We start from the raw sequence: 14,098 nt of genomic DNA, 5'->3' as shown, positions 1-14,098 counted from the left end.
ATTTAATGTATCCAAGTTTTCAGATCTAATTTAGATGTTTCAATGTCACTTCGCCGCCACACAATTATCAACGATTTAATAACATCTAAAATAAATCTGATTACATCGTTAAAAATAAATCTTCGTCATTTTTCCCCAGCAAATTAGAAACGAGCTTTTTTATGTAACTTTATTTGTTGTAGTTTACTCATTAACTGTTGCAGTTTTATGTGTTTACATTCTTTTACAATTTATATGTTGCACGCTATGTATTTCAGTATTTAGGCCAGCTTCTTTCGCAATTTCTTTTGCCGTAGCAGCAGAATATGATACAATTTTCCAAATCGAACACTGCTGACAACCGATTGCCATTTTTAAGTGGGGAGGTTCGTTTTCATTTCTAACGACATACCTTTCTTTATTATCAAGTTATAGAAAAGTATTTTAGTTACTATATAGTAAACTAGTTACTTGTACGTTAAAAAAATACAGGTCACTTTATTTAGTTCGAAGAAAATTATTGCGTATTAAATGGTAGCCGAATACGCTTTAGTCCATCATTGTATCCCGATTGTACATAATTATCTTGCTCATCTAACATCGCGTTTCAGACCATTAGAGATAGGTTCGTTCGGAAAACGGAAAAATAAATACTTTGTGAAGGGCGCGAATGATTTACTTCACCCTGGTTCCCATCGAGCGAAATGCTATTCGCATCGAATACCTACCTACTACAGCTTTACCTATTCTGCCTTCTACCTACGGTCGCTACAGTCCTACAGCCTACTGGCCCTCGACGTTTCCCTCCCCTTTGCCCACGTGTATTTCGCTCTGTACCGCGCGTAGGCAGCAACAGCAACGCTGCTCTGCCTCGACGCTTGGTGCTTGCCGCAGCGCTCACCTCGCCAGTTTCGACAGAGTCGTGCCGGTGTGCGCATCTGTGATCCGATATTTTGTTTATTGCGTCGCGTTACGGATCACACGGTATCGTGCTTTCATCGCGTCAATCGGTGTCGAAATATTTTTGAATAGTGAAGCACGTCGTTAAAGGATTTCGTCCTCTGTGGAGTTACGTCTAGTGCGATTCACGCGTGCCGAATTGGTTTAGCATGCATTGATCTGTGGAGTATCTTCTAGTCAGAGGTGAGTGAACTTCTTTTTTTATTGCTTAACACAACCGCCTTCGATGATTTACATCTTTATATCACAGTAATAGTAATTGTCACTTATTGACTTAATTCTCTGAAACAAAAAATCTGTTGTTTCTTTCAAGTTGAGGGAATGACTTTCATTTAGAAATTATGGTTGGATTGTTCGTTTTGTGTGACATAAAACGCATATAACAAAATCAGTGTAACACTTATGAACATTGTAAACTGTAATAATAATCAATTTTATGACCAAGTCGAAGGACTTGAAAGTTAGCATTAGATTGTTATGAAAAGTTACTATAATGCACGTATTTAAATGTAGAACTATACTAAAATTTCTTTAAACACAAATAATTATTCACATGTTTAGCATTTTCATTTCTACAGAAATAACATTGAATAGTATTCTAGAGAAATAACATTGAATAGTAATGTTGTATATGTACAAATTCCGTACGATATAATTAATATATAACATGCAGTATAAATATTCATACTGGGGCTGGTAATATCAATTGAACCTTTGAGATAAACCGGGTATATAAAAACTGCCCGAGCACGAGGGCATTTCATATGATAAAAATTATAATTCATAAGACAAAAATTTCCCGAATGAGACGTAGAAAAACGCAATTAAAGTTTTAATTAATTTATTAATAAAGAAAATGTAGATTTCTTAATACTTTCATTTTAAAATCAAAATACAATGTAGAAAATAATGAAAACGCAGAATTTCCTTTACTTAAATTTGTTTAAATACATATAATATTACAGTAGGGGTTATAAAAAGATAAACTGTATCTTAATGTATTATTTTCATTATTATACCATCAGATTAGAATTTCACGAGTAATTCAGATACCCGAGTATCTCATAAAAGCTCTGATTCATGCACCTTCATAAGGTGTCTTGAAAAATGTGTTGGTTACTCTTTTGTGATTTATTATTCTACACTATTTTTGTGGTTCCATTTATTATCGATAAATTATAACCTTATTATTATAAATATAATTTAATATATGAATTATATATGATAATATAATATTATAATATATAATCTAAATATGAGCACTATGAGTTTATGTATATTTTGACTGCCTACCATTAGCATTTCAAGAGAAAAATTATTTTAAAAAGCAGTCTCGACAGAACAGTTAAATAATTAAAATTTCAAATTTTGTTTTAAGAATATGAGAACTGCTACAAAGTTTCACATGAAAGAGCGGAATGGTCGGGAAATTAACTCGAAAATGCCGCTCTTTATTTTGAGATTTATGAACCTGTTGGTCGTGCTCTAAACTTTGGCTGCTGCTGTTGTGCTAAGAGAAGCTTTAAATAGCAACCGTCATGCTTTTGTCAACCTGTGACCAATTAGGATAATATACGCGTAATGCGTTGTCGTTTTCTTCTTTTTCGACAATTGAAACCCGCTCTGGCTCACCGTCTCTCGTTTTGCTGCCTCGGTTTGGTATTTGTTTATAACATGACTTGCTTTGGTCGCTGATATTTCGATTTCTGTGAACAGATGGCACGTCGACCGACGAGATCGAAGTATGTCGATTGTTTACATGATGTCGATGTCGCGAGACGGTTAACCTTGAAGCATCAAAATAAAATTTCGGCTTCGTCAGAAGCGTACATCTTGAACGATACTTACTTAAATACATACCATCTTGTATGTAAAAATTTTAATTACGTGGAAATAACGTGACTATATTTTCTCGTTCTTCGAATACATACTTTAACCGCTTCAAGCTTCCCTATATATTTTCTTATAAAAGCACAAAGTCCGTAGTTTCATGATAAGTAAACAAAATCTGCTTTACTTTATGCAAATGCTACTACAATTATAAGATTTCGTTTTTATGAGTGAAAAAAAACACGATAGACTTCTCTGTGCAGAGATATTTAGAAGTCATTGATTTCGTAAATACATTTAATACGCGGGTATAAATTATGTAAATGCATACGTCTTGTATCCGAGGATGCATTTCATATATTTGCGTCGTTCGTAATCGTGGTAGTAATAAATCATTGCTGAATTCCCCTCCTTCGAATGAATACAAGGATTCAAGGAGCGGAAACAAATTTAAATTATTAGCCACTCATCCGTGAAATCACTCTTATAAATGATTTCGATGAAAATGTTATTAATTTTCGTTCCGTGGAAATAAAATTAACGAAGATTATATTAATTTCACTTTAAGATGACAAAGGGGAATGGGGAGGGTCGATGAATAATAATAAAGATTTGCAGTCTGATGATAAGCTGCTATCGTTTGAGGATATCGAATCGACAGTGTGCAGAAAAATGTCAGGTATAAGCAATTTTGTAATCCGATAAATGTCCTATACTATTTAAAATGTGTATACCAATCACCTAGTCGGTAAATCTTTTCTTATATTACATCATAGAGTCGTTGTGATTGTTATGCACTCTAAACTTGGGATACTACCTGAGCAATGGCAGGTAAGAATTTCTTTGCTGAGATGCATTTAGCATAAGTAAACGATGTCGAGGTTTCCCAAATAAATACTTTCCCTTCAATAGAAAGAAAAATCGGTAGAGAATACACATTTTTTCTAATTTATTATAGGATTTCTTGCTATGTAGTACGAAATTTCAGATCATTTGAAGAAAGGTCGATTGTTTTTTCTTTTAAATTTAATGAATAAGATGTTAATCAAAATATGCACTATTTGGTGGAACATTTTTTTGCAGACTATTTGCTTTCAAAGGTTTCGATACAAAATTTTGCTATAGATAAAAATGCATGGAATATATCAAATATAAACATATATTAGATAAAACAATAACGAAATAACAACGATACAAAATTTCAACGAAAGAACTATTGCGACAATACGTCTACTATGATCTGTATTGTTAAACTGTTGAACGTTCTGTTGATCTGACAAGGGATGACAATTTTCCGAATTGTTAGTGTAAGGATTTTCGACAACATAGGATCAACCACAGTTACTTTAACAAAATATTTCATAACAGAAAAGGGGAAAACAAGATAATGAAATAAGACATAGTCTTTATACACAAGTCTCTCACAAATATCTCACCGTGCGTCTTTGCTCTCTCAACGCTCTCACGCATCTGGGAAAACTTTTCTACCCTCACGACACTCTTGCTTCCTTAAAACTCACTCATACATGATCACATTCAATCACCGATTCGTACACACGTGCACTCTCATTTCGAGGAACAGTCACACGGTCCAAACACTCTTCATTCACACCTCACTCGATCCGACTATCGCATAACCCAAACGCTCTTATCTCATATCCCACACTAGTGAGAGGAAAATTTCGTATCCTTAAAACCAAAGGGAGAATTATGACTGAGAAAACAACTCAGGTTGCTTAAGAGGATTTCTAAAGGTCCAGGATTTGAACCTTGCCATTTTTATGACAGGTCCTTGAAACCCGGCCACCTACTGCATGCACTCGGGAAGGTTACAATTTCCGCGTTTGAAAATTTCTTTCTTCCCACGTTACTGGTCTGCTACCTTACCTTTGGTAAAAGTCGCAAAAGTATTCTTTGGAATTTGTGAGGGGTAAGAAACCCGATATTTCATACTACCAGAGTTAGGATTATTTAAATGGATGTTCATTTAAAAAAAATGTAACGATATATGTAATGTTGATATATTAAATAACCATTGTATAATATATCTCAATAAATAATATTTTATTTGCAAATATTAATTAAATTATTTTTGGATTATTTGAATGAGTTTAAATGAAAAATGTAATTATTATATCCAGATGAAGCATTAATTTAATTTTTAATTTGATATTTATTATTTGAAATAAAATTTGTCCAGCTCTACTATATATTGCACAAACTAATGTTTCTAAATTCTTACTACTATTTCCTGCACTCTTTTATTATTACTTTCATTTACCACTAATTCACATTCGGTTTCGCTGCTTGAAAAAATTGTAATAGTCGTTTAGGAATGGAACTTTATAGTATTTAAATTTTCTTGCTGGTTTGAATCTCTTGTCGAACTTATTATCCTAATCCACTCATTTAAAATATGAGTCGATCAGCGCCTTATACGATCAACAATGAGTAGCAATTTGTTTCTAGAAAAATGGTGAACAACCGTTTCATGGATGGTCTTCGCTTACATCGGAGAGATTGTCTCATATGTTTCGAGCGCAAAAGGATACGATGGTAATGATAATTGCATTGTCCAACGGTTGATCTTATTGTTGGGACGCTAACTCCGATAACACGCGATCCTATTGTGAGGACGTTAATGACAAGCCAATCCTGAGTTCGTCCAATCTTGGATGCAGCTTTCAGACTGACGATTTCGGTTTACGTGGGTCGTGCGCATTGTTCAATGCGTTTTTACGTATTTATTCTGATTAGTATTGTATATTCTACATGAATCAGATGAACCACGTATTTGACTTTTCAATAGAAAAAATTAGCCGGTATTGTGAATGCAGGAATATAGTTTTATTAAGCTTGATATGGTGACTGCATCCGTGTTTGCTCGCAATCTACATGCGTATCTACAAAGCACATGTTTCGTAAATACTACACAGCTAGTAACTGGAACGAGCTGTATCCTCGTTGCTGCAGTGGTGAATAATTATAAACTCAAAGTAACTTTCACACTTTTAGTGATATTTAATCCTTTGCACTCGAAGCCATTTCAACTACAAATCTAAAATAATTTTCTGGCTTCTAGTGTCTCCACTTTATGTAACAATATTTATTTTATGCATCTGAAATTGAGTCTCGTGACTCATATAATAGTTACACTTTAAACAATTTTTAAATCTAAGCTTTGGCGTTGTCTATTAAAAATAATTTTGGAATGTATTACAGTAATTTTAATGGCGCCGCAGAGTCGTCACTCGAGTGCTAAGGGTTAAACAAAACGATATATCATGTTTATATATTTCTATTTTCTATTATTTCTAATATAGAAAATATGTATATATTTTGCTTTCGCCATTGGCCACGCAAAGAGCTTAGTTGCTAGTTATTTGATTATGGAACGGTAAAAGTCTTCTACGTTCCTCAACTTCCACCATTTTGACAATCACTGGCACGTATTATACACATATCCTTTGGGGATTCTCGCCCCTCATTAATTCAAACGTCGAAAAGCGTGTTGAAAGGGCTACCAAATCCGCCGCTAATTCTCATTCATAACGCTGAAATATGGATGTGTACGTTATTAACGTCTTTCATAGTAAGCTGGAGATACGTTAAGTCATTTCTACCTATTTACGGCACATTATGCAAATCATGAACGTGATTAAGCGTATCCTTTCAATTAAAAAGATTTTTCAATCGACCGTTCGTGTTAATGTGTTGCCGCTTTTAACACATATTCGTTCGCATGACAAAAATTCGACATTTCGTAAACAATCACCAATAACTGTTAATAACTATAACTAGATATAAATAAATAAATGATTCTTGTTCAATTCATTCTAAATAAATTGAGTTCTAATTTTTACCAAACAAAGATAATTTTAACCAAAGATAGTTAAGGATATAAATGATACTAATGAAATACAATCGATATTTATGAAATTAAATATAATAGTAATGTCTAGACCACGTATATTTATGCAAAATAGAAATTGAAAAAAAAATAATAAAATGTCTCTCAAAGAATTTTTCAAACGAACATAAACTTTTTTTTTAGTAAAATTGTATTTTTCATCATCAGTTGACATGTTTTCATACGTTCTTTATAAAAGTATTAAGGGTCTTGTAAGACCGAGCATTGCATCTTTGTGATAAATTTGGTTGATATTTTCGTTGTGAACAAATACGAGCAAATGAAACTGATTTTAGCGGAAAGTTTGATATTATAAAATTGCCAAATTTTTATATTAAAAATTAGTTTCATAGACCTTAAAACAATACTTTTATAATATTCATATTCAATTAGACTAATCAGCAGAACCTTTTGTTGGTTCGAATTGTAGAACTTCTTCGATCTTCACACTTTGTATTTTCGACTTCTGACCTGCGAATCGAAGACTGTGCGTCACGCTGATGGGGAGGCGAAAGAGAACACAGAATGTTACGGAACGAAACGGAATGGAACGGAGGTTGCACCAAGCAACCTGAGCTCACCTGGGTAGATTTGTCGATCGATGACGTCACCCTCGACGAAACAGGCACTCCTGTATGCATCTACCTGCGGCCATGTGCGCGTGCTCGATGCTTGCGAATAAAAAAAGGCTAAAACGGGCTGGAAAGAAGAAGAGGCACGGTGAAGGCAGGCAATCGGCCAACGAACTCTCCCAGCTAGCTTGATACACCTCTTTCTCTTCTGTCGTCTCTTTCTCTCGTTCCACCGTATTCACTCTGTCTTATATTCCGCGACTTGTATCCTCTGTTCCGTTCCGTTCAGTTCAGTTTGCACTGTCCCTCCTTTTTCTGTCCCGTCTTTCTTTGCTCGACCTTCTTCCCCCGCGACTTTTCTGCTGCCCCATCTAATCTCGCGATCTCCATCTGACCTTGCTCCTTGGCGTAGTCGTGAACGTTGTGTGTCATCCGGGTCCTAGATAAGCCAGAGCAAATGAGAAGTTATCGCAGGTGCGCGGTTAGCTTATAAAAAGGATCGACCAATCGCGGATGCGAGTGGACGTGTGCTGACTTTTAAGACTACCTGATTATTTGGGAAACGAAATTTATTTTGTTTTCGGAGAGACTAATTCTTTAGGTGAAATACGGTGACTTGGATTTTCAATTAGATAGACTTTACAGGGTTTACGCAGATTGGATTCGTGCGGTTTCAATTGCGGCCTTTTCTGCATATTTGTTTGTGTCTTTCACGTCATTCGATAGCTTTGGTTTTCTCCCGTTGCGGAATTGTTCACTAACTCGTTCTTTGTGTGTAATAACAAATGAATCGTTTCATTACGCACACAAAGCGAATAAATAAACTATCACACAATAGGGGAAAACCAAAGCAATCGAATAAATGTAAGACACTTATTATGCGGGAAATTTAAATGAAAATTAAAACCGCACTTATGGTCTTACTCAATTAGAAAGAACGATTTCACTAATGTATCAACAACGGAGTACTCGTTATGTTATTTATATTGATTTACGATTTCTAAATCAAAATTTATGATAAGATTTCATTGAGTACTCGAGATTAGATTTATCTAATGCAATTTTTAAATCGCATTGTTTTAAACAGAAAAAGTCAACAAAATTGGTGATAATCAATGATTGATGTATCGATTGGTGTTAATAAAAACGTGTGTATATATGTAAGTGGTCTCGACATCATTTTCATCAAGGACATCTTCAAAGTTTCAATCCAAAATTAGTTATAAGTTCCATTATCTTTCCTATAATAATTATGAAATTGTTTCGATAAAAATAGGTATATAGAAAAGATCGGTAGAAGTAGTGTTAAAGAAGTGAAATTACTAGCATTACTTGAAAAATTCAATTCGAATTTTTACTAGCATAACTTAAAAGACTCATTAACTTGTAGATGATTAAGCATCAAGAGATAAAAACTAAACAAAATTGTGTTGATAGCGAAAGTTTAATCGTGAAACGTGTTTTAATCGTTTCATGTTTTTACCACAAGCAGATTTTGATTATCAGAGTAATTGAAAATTTAATATGACTTTGAAATATTACGATATAAGCAACGAGATAGTAAATTAATTAAATTCTCGGAGAAGCATTACCATTATGGCATGTACGAGCGAAAGATACATTTCGAATATATTAAAAACAATGTCCTGGTATTAACTTTCCTTTGATGCTGTAATACATTCTCTTTTTATCCGCTGAATCCGCGGTCGCTCGCTTCTCGTATAATTAACGAGGGTACTAATTGTGCAGTTCTTCAATGCTGCCGGCGCATACTAACATTGTAATTATGTTGTTTTCATGAGTAAATACTAGTGGTTATGTTTCTTCGACTCGCACGTTGTTGTTTATATTCCATACAAATCGGTTAACTGTTTTATGAAAGATACTAGCCCACTACCAGTGACTGAAATCTCTTCGCAAAGTATGTTGTAATTTGGGTATAATAAAACTTTCAATCACAGTAATGAAGTATTTATTATGTAAGAAAATTTTAGAGTTCGCAGAAAGCGTGCGCCCCACATTACAAAACTTATTTATTACGAAAATAAAACTGTTTTAAGAAGGATAAGCATAAAGAGATGAAATATAATCAATGTTTATATAACGGTCTTTGGTCCAATTGAACCCTCAATATAAATCAAAGTTGTGCACAATTATTATAGAATTAATTTACTCAAGGAATTATAATTACAAAGAATTACATTATAATTCGTAATTCAGATTTCCATTCAACTTCATTATATCGTAATTTGTAATTAATCTAATTCAATTATACTTGGTATTAGGTCATGAAGTATAAAATAGTAAAGTATGTATTTTACAGTAAAATTGTACAGTAAAGTATGTATTTCATATTTAATGATTTAATTGAATTAGAATTACGAATTAAAAAATAATAAATTAAATGGTAAAAATAGAGAAGAAAATACGCGAAAGAGACAAAAAAATTAGAATTGCACAAGATAAATGTAAAAGTGTATACTTCTTCGAATTCTGTGATGCAATTTGAAGGACTGCGTGAACGAAATGTAAATTAATTTTTTGCATACCGATGTTTTTTCGTATTCTTATTTTTGAATTTTCAAATATTTTTTGCTGCAGCAACACGTGCTACTTGAGGCAACGACCGGATATAAGAATAGGCGATACAGTCATTATAAAGCCTTCTGAGAAGTCCAGCAGCCTTCCTACCAGTCTTTTTAGTCGTTGACAGTAGGATGTTAGACTTTAATCTAAGATTTTTTCATCCCGTTTGGATTTAAACTAGCTTGTTAATTACGAAGAATAATTCTTGATCTTTTAGAAAACGTTTCCGTTATTTCAGAAAAATGAATTCTATAATTATACAATGTATACCATCGTAGTAAATTCAAGTATTGATATACGCAGATTTATTTGTCTGAGCTGAGTAGAAATAGACTAGTTTTTATGGAATACAAATACTATCGTCCTTGCTCTCTATTAAATCCTTGACATGAATTTCTTAGGAATACCGTACTGTATCTTTCAATTGATATCATGCTTCTTATACAACAACATTGTCTTCAATGTGCTACGCGTTATTCTTTCATTGGACTATCTGAAATTGGAGAACTAGGATTTGAATTTTACATAATATACATACTATATGTATAATTTATATGTATACATATATGCGTACATATATATTTTCATTAATAATAAATTATAATACACACATACATATATTAGCCATTTTTTCAGTCAATGCAAGGAACGTTCGCCTCGACGGTTCCGACATAAATCTGTTGTCAGGAACTACATATGTATAGCCATAAGTTCCTATCATAAATTAACTGAAAGCAGAATAGCGTTAGATTATCAGTCTCTGCTTTCTTTAAAAAATAAACTGTCAATAATCTGTAAAATATAGGCGATATATATCTATATTTGGTGACAATAATATTTTACCAATTTATTACATAAAAAATTAAAGTATTAACTAAGTGTTTGAATGTGGTGTTATTCTTATTAGTTTAACTGTGCAAATATGAACTACTTTTATTAGTTAAATTTTTGATTAATGAGTGATTGTTGTCAGGATTTTATTGTGGAATACGCGAAATTAAGAAGTAATTAAAAAGAATGAATATCTGAATTTAACGTGACTACTTATATATATAACACACAATAGAAATACTAATATTACGAACAAGATTAACCACGTGTTGCGCGTACGACTGCTGACTCAAGAAGAAGGAAGAATCGCATTTAGGGAACAAAAGACTCGCTACAACTCATCAATGCACGTGTATTCTAATTATACAACGGCATGGGCCAGTGCTACCCAAAAATAACTAGACGAAGCTGATTATACTAGAAATTAACCTATTTCTAACATTTGTTATAAGCAAAGCTTACTCGAAACAAGTGGGTAAGTGTGTCAAGGTTATGTTAAAACATTGTGCGTGAAATTGATACAGGGATTTATGTTAACGTTTGAATTTTTGTATTTAATAAATGTTGGCAAAATGATATTGGCGACGTTATTATCAATATTCACGTAGAAGGAAATATAACGACAAAATCATTTCGCTCGGATAGAATCGCGTTTTCGACGACCTGTGCGTTCGTTCCATGAATTTTCAATATTAGCCTTTAGCTTAAGAAATTATCAGAGCGCAATGTGCTATTCATTGGGAATTCCGGCACAAGGACCGGAGGCCATAAGATCTCACAGATATAATAGCGCGCCTAGTTAACGTACCTGAACCGCTCCGTTTATCGTTTCTCCTTGTGAGCATACTTAATGCGTCCCCGTAATTGCGCTTCCACAAAGTAATCGTTAGCGCGAGACGGCATAATTACCGGCGGCAACCCTAGGGCACAATATTCACTACGCGAGGGCAGACAATCGTACCCGTGCATCAAGCACTTGTACCAGAGCACGTGTCGCACCTTACGAATTACTTTTCTTTTTTGCAAATGAAATTATGTCTCCGCGCACGTGCGTCTCTCTTGGGTAACCACTTTTCTTTGCTCAACGACTGATACGGTGAATAAATTAAGTACGGAAGGGACGTTTACGAACCTTCCGTTTGCGTTCTCGTTCACAAGTGTATTTTTATCACGGTTGTAAATTATATACAGGGTGTCCCACTTGAAATTATTATGCAAGGTGAGTCATTTTTAACTCTTTCATCTTCATTTTTCTTTTAAGCTACATGTTGTATAAAAAAATAGAAATATAATATTGGGATCAATTATGTCTTCGGTATGCCAATTAAGTATTATATTTTTATATTTTTTAGGCGAAGCAATTATTATCTCATAGCAAAGTTACTTACTATAATTTCCTATTAAACATTGCAGAAACTTCTTGAATTTAATTTTTTATTAAGTATACAACACAATAGTTTAGAATTTACTTTTGTCTCAAATTATATATTGGTAACTTTATAATTTATTTTACTTATTTTATATCATATTGAAATACCTATATAAATAACTTACTTTCCTAATCATTTTTACTAACGATATAAATTGTTTCTGTACATTGTAAATTGTTACTTCAGTACGTAATAGCGTTCGTTTGAATAATCGTGTAAATAAATTAGTTTACGAGCTGGCTTGAAACTCGTGTACATTTATGTTGGGAACTTGCTTTGTTAAACCATAATACAATACCGTGGTGGAAGATAGGTTAATGATTCCAAGTGAGATATAATTAGTATAACGTTACATTGTAAGAGCCCATTCATGGCACATTTGATCCTTTGTACTTTTAAAAATGATAAAAAATGATGATATCAACTATCTTTGCAAAGTCACGAAAATGAAGAATTACATAAAAGTTTTGGCAGTATTTTAAGTATGGAATGCATAACATAATTCATAAGGTATAAAAACCGGCAAGAAAGTGTAATTTAGACTACTCACAATCTAACAGTATAATTTCGTCATTCTTCATCAAAACATCAGAAACTTTACGCTTTCGCGTATGTAAACGTTTTCACTAATAACACAAAGCACCACATCGTTCCATAAAAGTAACCGACCGAATGATTTCAGGAAATTTTCCATGAAGTAATGATACCTTCGTCAATTTCTATATTTAATGGCAGAGAATTGGATTGGAGCAAAGTTCCATTTATAATGCTCGGTTTTGTGAATCTTAACTGAACGTATTCTCTTAATCAGTACTAACTCAGTCACTTCAATTATGCGAAAGTTAATTACATGATCGGCTTTGAGCTACTGTTATAATCCGGGTAGTAAGTAAGATATACACGCGGACTCACTCAGTTGATTCCTACAGTACTGGATAGAGAAATGGAACCAGTTACTGTGCGGTAGAAAATTACCGTGCCCTTAGTTTATTTTCAATCGTAATTAACTTTATATTTATTGAATAAGACATATTAAGTTTTTGTATTTTTTTATTTTATTTATGTTTGAGTAATAAAGTTTAATATGTCTTATTCGCTAAATATAAAGTTAATTATTCGCGATATCAACCCAAAGACACAACAATTGGTCACCTTATAAAAATGTCGGCGGCTTCACTATTGCAAGTGAAGTTGTACAGTAATGATACTTTCAGCGATTCCTGTATTCTTTTTTAAGAAGATTGCAACAGTCTGTCACCGTTTCGTGTGGCGTTTACAGCTTTCGTAAAGATATGCGAGAATAGCAATCGCGAACCAATCCATCGGCACCTTGACCGCGAAAGTTTCACTGCTGTCGCATACTTGAGTGAATAATATGTCTTTACAGGTGATCGACTTCGTTATGAAAAGGGCCGTCGTCTTCCGGCGAGTACCGCAGCCGAGCACACCTGACCAAGCGGTGTATACCTGCCCCCTTTGGTCATGGGAACCTGCCCTTCGGTAGCCCGTGGCTAGGGTTTCCAATGTTACACAGAACAGATGTCGATTGTCCTTCCTCTTTGTCGTTCCTGCAGGCTACGCACCACCTCGTGCACGTTTCCTACGATTCTCCCACGCTGAATGTATTGTACGATCCTCTTTTTTCCTTCTTCGCTCTGTTGCATAGTGCTGTGTGCTAGTATTGAGAGACTCTGATTCAACGTACATCCCAATAATGCTAGCGTAGATTCACCGCTTTCAACGGTATTACTTTCAAACCCGGGAAATTGATGCTTCTAATGAAATTATACACTACCTGACTGAAATATAGTCTGTTCTATAGTGAGTGACACCAATATTCGAACAGTTTTTAAAACGCTATGATCTTTTTAAATACGACCAAATAAATTGTTTAACATGTAAACTGACCGATTAGCATATTTAAGAATGTATGATTCCATTTTAAAAAATAAAGTTGATCTTCATAAGTTCTTCACATGTTCACCTTGGAAAATATTACA

General features: G+C 33.8%; 1 protein-coding gene across 1 annotated transcript in view; it reads left to right on the top strand.

Moving 5' to 3' along the window:
• The first annotated feature begins 910 nt into the window (after nt 1-910).
• The window catches only part of LOC144467949 (uncharacterized), a 40,783-nt gene continuing 27,595 nt past the window's right edge, over nt 911-14,098 (top strand). The window contains exon 1 of the mRNA XM_078176979.1: nt 911-1,122. The gene's annotated coding sequence lies outside the window, so the exon portion shown is untranslated. The remainder of the gene's footprint in view (nt 1,123-14,098) is intronic.

The sequence above is a fragment of the Augochlora pura genome, chromosome 3, assembly GCF_028453695.1.
Source record: "Augochlora pura isolate Apur16 chromosome 3, APUR_v2.2.1, whole genome shotgun sequence".
In the NCBI taxonomy this organism is placed as follows: domain Eukaryota; kingdom Metazoa; phylum Arthropoda; class Insecta; order Hymenoptera; family Halictidae; genus Augochlora; species Augochlora pura.
The sequence above is the reverse complement of the archived record's forward strand: the minus strand, read 5'-3'. Positions and strand labels throughout refer to the sequence as shown.